The 9,677-nt window shown below is 42.1% G+C and overlaps 2 long non-coding RNA genes across 4 annotated transcripts; one reads left to right on the top strand and one right to left on the bottom strand.

Annotated features, from left to right (window-relative positions):
* Window positions 1-702: 702 nt before the first annotated feature.
* LOC308596765 lies at window positions 703-6,880 on the bottom strand. 3 transcript variants are annotated; one of them, XR_014012695.1, is made up of 6 exons: window positions 6,600-6,880; window positions 6,194-6,456; window positions 5,570-5,727; window positions 3,946-4,077; window positions 3,091-3,461; window positions 703-2,080 (listed from the first exon to the last, which is right to left on the bottom strand). It is a non-coding gene; the product is annotated as an uncharacterized lncRNA (long non-coding RNA). The 3 variants fall into 3 exon arrangements; XR_014012694.1 differs by having other exon boundaries at window positions 703-3,461; window positions 3,965-4,077; XR_014012696.1 differs by having other exon boundaries at window positions 703-3,461.
* Window positions 6,881-6,943: 63 nt separating this feature from the next.
* Window positions 6,944-8,532, top strand: LOC308596764. The gene is made up of 3 exons (XR_014012693.1): window positions 6,944-7,052; window positions 7,520-7,672; window positions 7,844-8,532. It is a non-coding gene; the product is annotated as an uncharacterized lncRNA (long non-coding RNA).
* The last annotated feature ends 1,145 nt before the right edge of the window (window positions 8,533-9,677 follow it).

The following is a 9,677-nucleotide window of genomic DNA, read 5'->3' on the forward strand; positions in this document are numbered from 1 at the left end:
CAGGCAGAATAGCCAATGGGCAGCGACGATGAGAGCCAGAATCCAATCAAAGTGCAAGAGCCACAGGTTCATCACCCCTGCTTTAAAGCATTTGGCATGGGGGGGGGGCAGGGACTCTCTGGGATTCAAGACAGTTATTGCCAGTTAAAGTACTGAGGTAAATAAATAGTCTGACCTAGTAAAATGCAGGTTCTTGTGTTCCTAAACTCTGTTTAATTCCATTGTGCTCATAATTTCACCTCATCAATTTGTCTCTGTTGCTTATTTGAAACTTGACAAGATATGCCCAAAATAGCTAACTTTAATATTATGAAACTCAACACAAATTAGAGTAAACTCTGCCAAAACATAAGGCAAAAGAGATAGGTACAAAGAAACAGATGAAGGGGAAATTATTCCAAGTATATAGGAAAATAATCTTAAATTGAAGGAATTGATAGCATTTAGGAATCTGCCACCGAAGTCATTCCTGACTGCTCATTGATAGCCATGCCACAGTGGAACAGGCTGAAAGTGCCATTTCATGCTGCTTACTCAGACGTAAGTGCCACTGTGATCAATGGCTCCGACTCCTAGATAAATGTGCATTAGTTTGCAGACTAAGTGGCTAACAATGTTCTGAACTGCTGTGTAAAGATAGGTATGTAAATGTTATAATGCTGTTTTTAAAAATCAGTGCTATGCACCATTTTTCAATTATGCTTACAGTTCTAATCACACTTTAATGCAAGAGGTTCTGTCTTTTCAGATGCAGAAATGAGTTAAACAATGTTTTAAAAATTGTCGCTGCATCACTGCATTATTATTTTTTAAAGTGACAATCAACATGCACTCAACACAGACATTTACAGCACACTGGAAGATACCCGTGGTTTCTTTGTGATGGTAGTCACTGGTCTGAAGTGCCATCACTTTTTTTCTATTTTCTATTTTTGTTGCCATTGGCAGCCATTTTGTGCTGGGACCCACAGCTCTTTTATCAAGATATGAACCCTATTTGTAAAGCACCTTAATAGGGAACTGTTGCTTTTACCGTGTCTTCATGTCCTGAACCCCTGGCCTACCTGGCAGCAGGTCAGCACACCAATCCAAAGTTCAAGGTCTGCAGGTCAACCCACACAAACAAACTCCAAAGTTCAGTAAACACAGTTTAGGGTTGATCCAAGGAGCCAAGTCCAAAGTCCAGCACTCAAGAATACAGCCCAGAGTCAAACCCAAAGCACAGTCCCATAGAGGTCAAGGAGAAGCCAACCCAAGGTTCATCAGCACAGACAGTCAAGCAGGCACAGCACTTCAGCTCTGCTTCCCTTTTGCACTTTGCATGCTGATTGCAGCATCTGGGCTTGCTGAGTCAGTTGATCCTCACCTGTTCTGAGTCTACTCCAGCTGAGGAATCACACACCTCCTCTCAGAGCTAGCGAGCCCCATCTGGCCAACTAGGAAGCTGGGCTGTGGGCCCTTTGCCTGCCTCGGCCTCCTAGAGTGTTCCTCATGCCTCAGAGTCTGTCGTGTTCGGGAAGACAGGGGCTCCTCTGACTCTGGTGATATGTCCTGCCGCTCTGGTTCCTGTGCAGTGACCCCCATCCCTTCACTATCCTCCATCGCCCCATATTTTCTACACCTCTGGTTCTCCATCCTTAGCTTGCCCCAGTGTGTCCTAGTCCCAGCTAAACCCCTCACTCGGATCCTCTTCCTTCTCCCTGTCGTCCTGCCAGTTCATGACACCCCACAATAAATAATGGCTTCGGCAGTGTCAGCCTAAACAGGGCCCAAATGGCACTTCCCTCCTCCACTAACCTCAACACTTTAAGCAAGCTTTGCTGTCACCATTTATACACCAATTCCTGCTTTCACCTTTCCTGTTCCACCATCATGGTGTCCCCTGAAGTGGGTTGCTTCACCCTGCTGAACAACCTGACACAGTGTGAAGGCCAATAAGCCCAGTAAGGAAACTTGAGTTTTAAATATTCCTGGAGGTCAGGGCTATGGATCTAGTGAACATGAAGTGCAACCTCATTCTTAAAACAGCCATTGTGTTGGCATTTGGAAGGAAGGACAAAAAATGGCCGCTCCACAGTGCCTAAAGAGAATATCAAAAGAGGGCACAGATTTGCAAGTGCTAATTTATATGTATAAATGCATATTTAGAAATAAATTTCTATATTTTTACCTCAGAAGACAATGACCATGATGTGTGCTCGCATAGCCCTCTGTCTAAGGGCTACCTGTTGATGGGCAACTTTAAGGCCTCTTTGATCTCCCTTGTTTATCTTTAATCTGAACTTGAATGAGACACACCTTCAAATAGAGGATTGCCCCACTGCAAAGGAGGATATATGCCCATCCTAGGTTAATCCTAGAAAATCATCCAGGACCTAAGCTGGTGCTTAACCTGAATGTCTGTTTAACTGGAGGCCCAAATCATCCGTCAGGGTCCAAGGACCTGATTCCCTTGGCTCACCTGTTCTCTGGTCTGCTGACTCCTTAGAAAAACAGTACTAGAGATGAAAAATTTCCTTGTGATCTAGTATCTGGGATTGTCATAAGATTTGTAGTAGTAGTAGTAGTAGTAGTAGTAGTAGTAGTTATTTAGACTTGTTAGAAGTCTGTTACCCAGTGCTATTTTCCTAGAAAAAGAGGTGCTGGAACTCACCATGAACATCTCCCTTGTTTTCTTAGAAAGGCAATGGTGCCCAGCTGAGAAGTGTTGGAAGTGAGTTCCGGTGAGTTCTGGTTGGAAAAAAGTCTTGACTATACCCTTAAACATACAAAACACCTACCATTCATATAAAATTATAAATGCACACACACACACAAAACAGCCACAGGAAGCTTTGGCAGAACACTAATTCCAGCAACATCACCTCAGTCCATCAAGAGCCTACAGGAAAAATGAAGTCTTTACCTGGTGCTGAAAAGATGTCCTTGAAGCCACCAGGTGGACAAAGAACTTTATGGGTCAGTACATTGAACTGCAAAAAGTTCTATGCAAGAAAAGAAATGCACATTTGACAGCTTCTAATACAAAGGACACTATGGGGGGCGATGACATTCATTATAAGGATATATCCTCTGCTATAAAACACATACCCAGCATCTTACGTTATTCCTTCAGTCATGAATGTTTCATCTTTCCAAATGTATCCATTACACTTCGTGATATTTGGAAGAATAATATATCCCTTGCTGAGACAGACGTACTTCTTGATGTTCATTTGATCCCTATAAATATTGCTCAAGGGGAGCTTTCACGAACCTCCAACCATTTTATTTTGCTGTTGGAACTTGCCATTAAAACAGCATGATCTCTTTCTTTTTCTTTCTTGTATTATCTTATCTCATTTGTAAGGTATAAGCAAACAGCTCTTTTGTTCCGTTAAAGAAATCTTTCATATTCTTAACATTTTAGGTTAAAATATGCACTCCTTGGGAGATGATTGGACTAAAGACAAGCATATACACTAGAATAAAAAGAAGTGGAGAGTGAAAAAAAATTCTCAATACAAACAAATGCTGAATAGTTGCTTCAGACCAACTAGTAGATGTTGCCTAAATATACATGAATAGTCTACTCTTTCAGAATAGAAGCACACAAATGAATACTTGTTCTTATACTGGAAAAGTAATTTTTCAGGACTCAGATACTCACAATCCATGGAAATGTTTCCATGAGGTTGAGTTCAGGGAGGCAGATATGCAAGCAGGTAGGGAGGAGTGGATCAAGGAATCTGTTTCCCCAATCAAACTGGTCAGTAAATTGCAGGTTACTTTCAGAAGTGATGCGAATCACACCCATTTCCTTTCAATTTGCATTTTTAGAAATCTGTTAATGTAACATATATTGTGGGAAGCATTGCTTTTAAAGATAAAATGATAGCTTGGAAAATGTGGCCCATGAATTGGTGGATTTTTATTAACTCTGCCCAGGTACCCAGCCCTACCCACCTTTCTTGGTTCAACTGACCAAATTGTGAAAAGATCTAGCATCCATCTGTGGCGCTTGTGTAAACCTCTCGTTTCTCAGTTTTGATCGCTCTGGTGGTTGTTAGGATACCTCTTGTTCCCCATGCAGCACACCTGGAACAAAGCAGTGGTATAACCAAGATATCATAGAAGAGGTCAGTATTAGACCTTAACAGGAAACCTCCTCAAGCGATGGAGGTGTTGGCTGTTCACAGAAGTCCTGCCCCCAACATTCAACAGCCTTACCCAACAGATCCCCACATTTCTTGTGTTGAATGGGAAGGTCTGAAGGGAGCTTTTCCTTCAATATGTATGGAAACTTCTGCATGATCAAGGACCATACTTTATCAGGGTCCCCAATTATGTGGAGGGTTCTACTTCTATTCAAGCAAACATGAGTAAGCACCCTCTTTAGACCTTCTCCACACATCATGAGGAAGATCAGGGCAATATGCACCAGGCAGGACTTATGTCTGTGCCCATGCTCCCATTCACAGTTTAAATATTCACCTGTTCAGGCAAATGCTAGACAAGAACTTTATTGTCTCGTTACAACAAGAACAGTAACAGGAAACCTCTGAATATACCCAGGTACACCTAGGTCTCGGGCCACTTACTAACTCAGCTATATAATGACACTAAACTGTGTGTGGATATGCTTTCTGCAGACTCAACTCCTCTCAAAATGGTCAAGCAAGTCATGCCCAGATCTCATTGACTTTAATATTACTTGAACAGAACTATTCTGGAATAAGTGGACTAAAACCTCATATTCTGGATACAACCTTACTTTACGCATGAGAATTGAGACTCTCCTGTATGGCTCTTTTCTTAAGATGAAATAATTATGGAAAGACAGTTGTAGCTCCTCAAACGGTGCCTCAACCAAACATGATATGTTTATTATATTCAGACTGAATATACCGGTACATACTGAAATGTGTACTTCATTTTTAAGGCATAGTAAAACCACCGTCTGAAACAGTGGCTCACACTTGTCTTGTAGCTAAAAGCAACACATACAAAGCTAAATTTCAGAAAAGGTGTATAGTCATGTTGAAATTATTTCCTATGTCAAATTTAGAGATCTGAGCAATAAAAAGCTAACCGGATTGAGATATCATGAGAAAAAGAAACCTACCGGTAACTGAAACACATGAAAGAGAATTAGCATCTTTTAATAAAGCTGAGCATCGGAGAGTTTGCTGAAGCAGAATTTTTCAAAGTAATGGCAATATAAATATTGAATAAAACAGAAAAATCAGGACAGTTGGCTGTCTTAAAAGATACATACACCCAGCAGGATATGTTTGAAAAATGTGCAACCAAAAGGATCCTTCAAGATAGATGAAACCAAATGTAAACAAATGAGACCTCCACAGAACTGAGGAATAAAAAATGCAGGTCTAACAAGAAATGCTAACATTGTGACCCTCCAGATGTGATGGGACTCCAACTCCCATCAGCACCAGGCAGAATGACCAATTGCCAGAGATGATGGGAGTCAACATCCCACAACATCTGGAGGGCTGCAGGATATCCACACCTTGCTTAATGGATCAAGTAGCTGTGCTGGAAGAATTGACTCAGTGGGCAATGAACAAACCTTTAGTAGCACTTAGAGATGTTGACATTTCTCACATGCTGTGGCAAATTTCATGCTTTTCTTCTTCAAAGCTTCTATAAAGTTCAGCCAAAAACAAAGCAAAAAGGGGAGGCATGTTCTCCTTGTCATATTGTCCCATTCTCCTGATTTGGGTGCAGCTACAGAGCCTAGGACTTGCCGATCAGAAGGTCGGCAGTTCGAATCCCTGTGATGGGTTGAGCTCCTGTTGCTTGGTCCCAGCTCCTGCCAACCTAGCAGTTCGAAAGCACGTCAAAGTGCAAGTAGATAAATAGGTACCGCTCCAGCGGGAAGGTAAACGGCATTTCTGTGCGCTGCTCTGGTTCACCAGAAGCGGCTTAGTCATGCTGGCCACATGACCCGGAAACTGTACAACGGCTCCCTCGGCCAATAAAGCGAGATGAGCGCTGCAACCTCAGAGTCGGTCACGACTGGACCTAATGGTCAGGGGTCCCTTTACCTTTACCTTTATATAAGGGGGCAAAGCAGAGAAAACCTTATTCCAGAGGATGCAACACATGCTTACCCCAAACGTTACGCTAAATAAGTAAGTTGCAGAGAAGTACCAATAATGTACACTTCTCCCAACAACCTCTAGAGTCTTACCTTCGGATCTACACAGAATGTGCTAGGAAAAACCCTATTAAGCTATATGAAGAAGGAAGATGATGCAGAGAAATGCTCAATCCAGTCAGCCAAGTGCCAGATTCATAATTTGTGAAAACATCTTGGGCACTGGAGAAGGGGTACGATTTGTGGCATCTGCACTAAAGATAAATTCCTGGTGTCTGGCGTGTTAATGGCTTGCTGCTGCTCAGCCAGGCCTCTTAGTTCACCACCATTTCCTCCTGCCAATCATTCACTCCAAGCTGAAAGGCAAGGAGATGATTTACCTTCTTAGAATTGATTTACTTCCACTGAGCTCACGTAAGCTGCATGGGCCTATCAGATTCTGAGGTCAAATGGGTCTATAAGAGAGGACAAAACTGTCCAAACTCGCTTTGCCTCTTACCTTTGCGGAGAGTCAACTGGGCGATCATGTCACAGTGGGCCTAACAGGGGCATTTCGGTCAATAAGCCTTTGAAGAAAATCAAACTGCTGAAGGAAAACTCTCAACGAATATATAACCAAATCCCACAAAAAAAAGGAAAAGAGAACAAAACAAAGGGCTTTTATTCAAAAGTGTTCATCCGCACTGAGTTACGCTCACAGGACGCAACAAAGAGGTTTGCCATAATTTCAGTCAAATGGCAAAATGGTCAGAAGGTGGCAATTTTCTGCGTTCTGCCAAACCTAACAATGCAAAGCCCTGGAATGTTTTCCTTGGTTACCAAGGTAACAGAACCGCAGCATACGGAACAGAGGGCTCAAGAGCGACTTAGTGTAGCAGGCTAAAAAAAGATGTACTTGGCTGATCGATACAGCTTCACACAGTGGTTTCCAAGGGATGCTGGTTTTGGTTAGGTATGTTAAATAAAAATCGCACCTTTTATCGATGACATGTTGCACTTCCACACACTCCAGTGAGACACTCCCTGAGTGTAGTATATTTTCTTGGTTCCAGGTGGGAGAAAGGAGTGTTTTGTTTTAATTGCATACTGCACGGAGACATGCAGACACATATACACCCTGCCTTCTGAGATCAGGCAGACGCCTTCACTGTACTCTTTTGGTTAAAAGCATTTAGACAATCCTAACCAGAAATGTATAATGTTGATGTATGTTTCAATCTGCTTGTAGTTTCTTGCTGATTTTATTGAGGGTTTGAAATGTTTTAATTAGCTGTTTTTACTGATAATTTTATTGTTTTATTCTCTTTGTAAACCACTTTGAGGTATTTTTGTTTTACCATCAAGTAGCGCATAGATTTTATGAAATAAATATACTACCCACTCTAAGAATAATATGGAGGATTTTGCTGAATTGCACAGATTTCTCAACCTCCAGGATCGGGTCTCCATTTCAGCCCATTACACAGCTATGTGCAGGCACAAGACTCCTCATCCGGCCTTACAGCTGGAAATTAACAGAACCAGTGTGAAATGGCAAGTGTCTAGCCGTCACAGTTGAGAAGATGAAAACAGGTAAGTTCACAGCTTGAGTCATAACATAATGCAGGATGTTGTCAGTTGACCCACACCTTCCTGTTCCAATGTTTGGTGTTACCATAAATTGGGATCTACTGATTGATCTCTAGGTGACTCAGAAATAGATTGGTGAGGATTTTGAGTCCCAGTTCTGGCTTTTCACTCCAGCTGCCAGCGGTGGTCCTTCTGCCCTCCAGTTGTCACCACGGGGGGCTTCTGCACAATCATCTTGCCAAGAGAGAAGAAGCAAGCTGTGTACACATTACTGCTTGAAATGCAGCTAGGTTTTTACTTTTCTCACATCGAACAAGTATTTCCTAAGGAACAATATGGATTGTAGCTAACATTGTGTGTATCCCGCTTCCATACCGGGAACATATTGGACGCAGAGTAAATGGGATTATGTACACAATTACAATTGTATTTTCTATGCTGTTATAGCTCTCTCCCCCATCCCATCCCACAATGCCTATTGTTGCAGTAATCTTATGCAAACTGCTTTATGAGGCTTGCATGAAAAGCAATATACAGTGGTGCCTCGCAAGACGAAATTAATTCGTTCCGCGAGTTTTTTCGTCTTGCGGTTTTTTTCGTCTTGCGAAGCACGGTTTCGGAAAAGTTTTGGAAAAGCTTCAAAAATCACCAAAGTCTTCAAAAACCTCAAAAAAGGCTACCACACCGCGTTCTATGAGTTGCTCCTCGAAGTCAAGTCGCAACTGTATTAACAGTTTTAAGAAAAAGGAAACAAAGCAAGCCCATAGGGAAAATCGTCTTGCGAAGCAACTCAAAAAACCAAAAACCCTTTCGTTTTGCGAGTTTTCCGTCTTGCGAGGCATTCGTCTTGCGAGGTACCACTGTATAGAAACTATAAATAAAAGAAAATAAATCATACTACTGAAACGGCAAAAACAAATCTTCTTTGGGGGTGGAGGGCAGAATAGCCAAATGGTATTTCTGCAGGAAGACAGTGCGCTCAGTTCAGCTCTGAAACTGAAACCAAATAGCTGGGTTCAGAAGCCTTTCAATCTAAGGGCATGATTTTCATACCTAGCTCCCTTAGTGAATCTCAAGGTTCTAGTGGAAAAACAAAGTCGATTCCACAAGACTGAAATTTGTTCACCCCTTATATAAGCCCTATTCTACCTTTCAAGAGCTCCGAACTTTAAATGCACGCAAGGGGGCCAACTTGAATATGGGAGCGGGACGGGTAAGCAATTAATCGAGCAAAAGGATTTAGGTGCTTAATAATATACTTAGCTTCCACTGATCTCAATAGGATCTGGACTTGGAGAACACCTCCTGGATTTATTGTTTCTAGAGCTTAAAAATGCCACAATAATCAGACAGGAATTAAATTAGTTTCAGCAAAGTGTGCTCATAATGAATTCATTGTATTTGACTTTGGTCTGCAGAAAACTGCTATTCCTCTTGCAACAAAAAAAGGGAACACCACTGAAGAGTTTTTGGACTTGATACCCCACCTTTCACTCCCCTTAAGGTGTCTCAAAGCGGCTAACAATCTCCTTTCCCTTCCTCCCCCACAACAAACACTCTGAGGTGAGTGAGGCTGAGAGACTTCAGGGAAGTGTGACTAGCCCAAGGTCACCCAGCAGCTGCATGTGGAGGAGCGGGAAAGCAAACCCGGTTCACCAGATTACGAGTCCACCGCTCTTAACCACTACACCACGCTGGGTTGATAGGTTTTTATCTACAAGACAGCTAATACTATGAACTCAATCCAGTGTTCCCACTCCTTGGGAGAGGGGAGCTGCCCACAGAGGAATCGGCAATAAGCAGAGTCTCCAATGTACAGAGCAGCATATGAGAAGGGTGAGTATGATGAGATTATCCCTGAAATTCTGTTGTCAGTCAGTAGATAATTTTGGCACATACATGTGTTCAAAATTCTAATTCCAAAATGAGGACAATTAGGTCATTGTGACACTTTTTTTGTCTTTGATTTGGAAGGTAAACCCACTCAAAAAATAAAAACGCAGACTAA

Source organism: Podarcis bocagei, assembly GCF_964188305.1.
Source record: "Podarcis bocagei genome assembly, chromosome: 10".
Classification (NCBI taxonomy): Eukaryota; Metazoa; Chordata; class Lepidosauria; order Squamata; family Lacertidae; genus Podarcis; species Podarcis bocagei.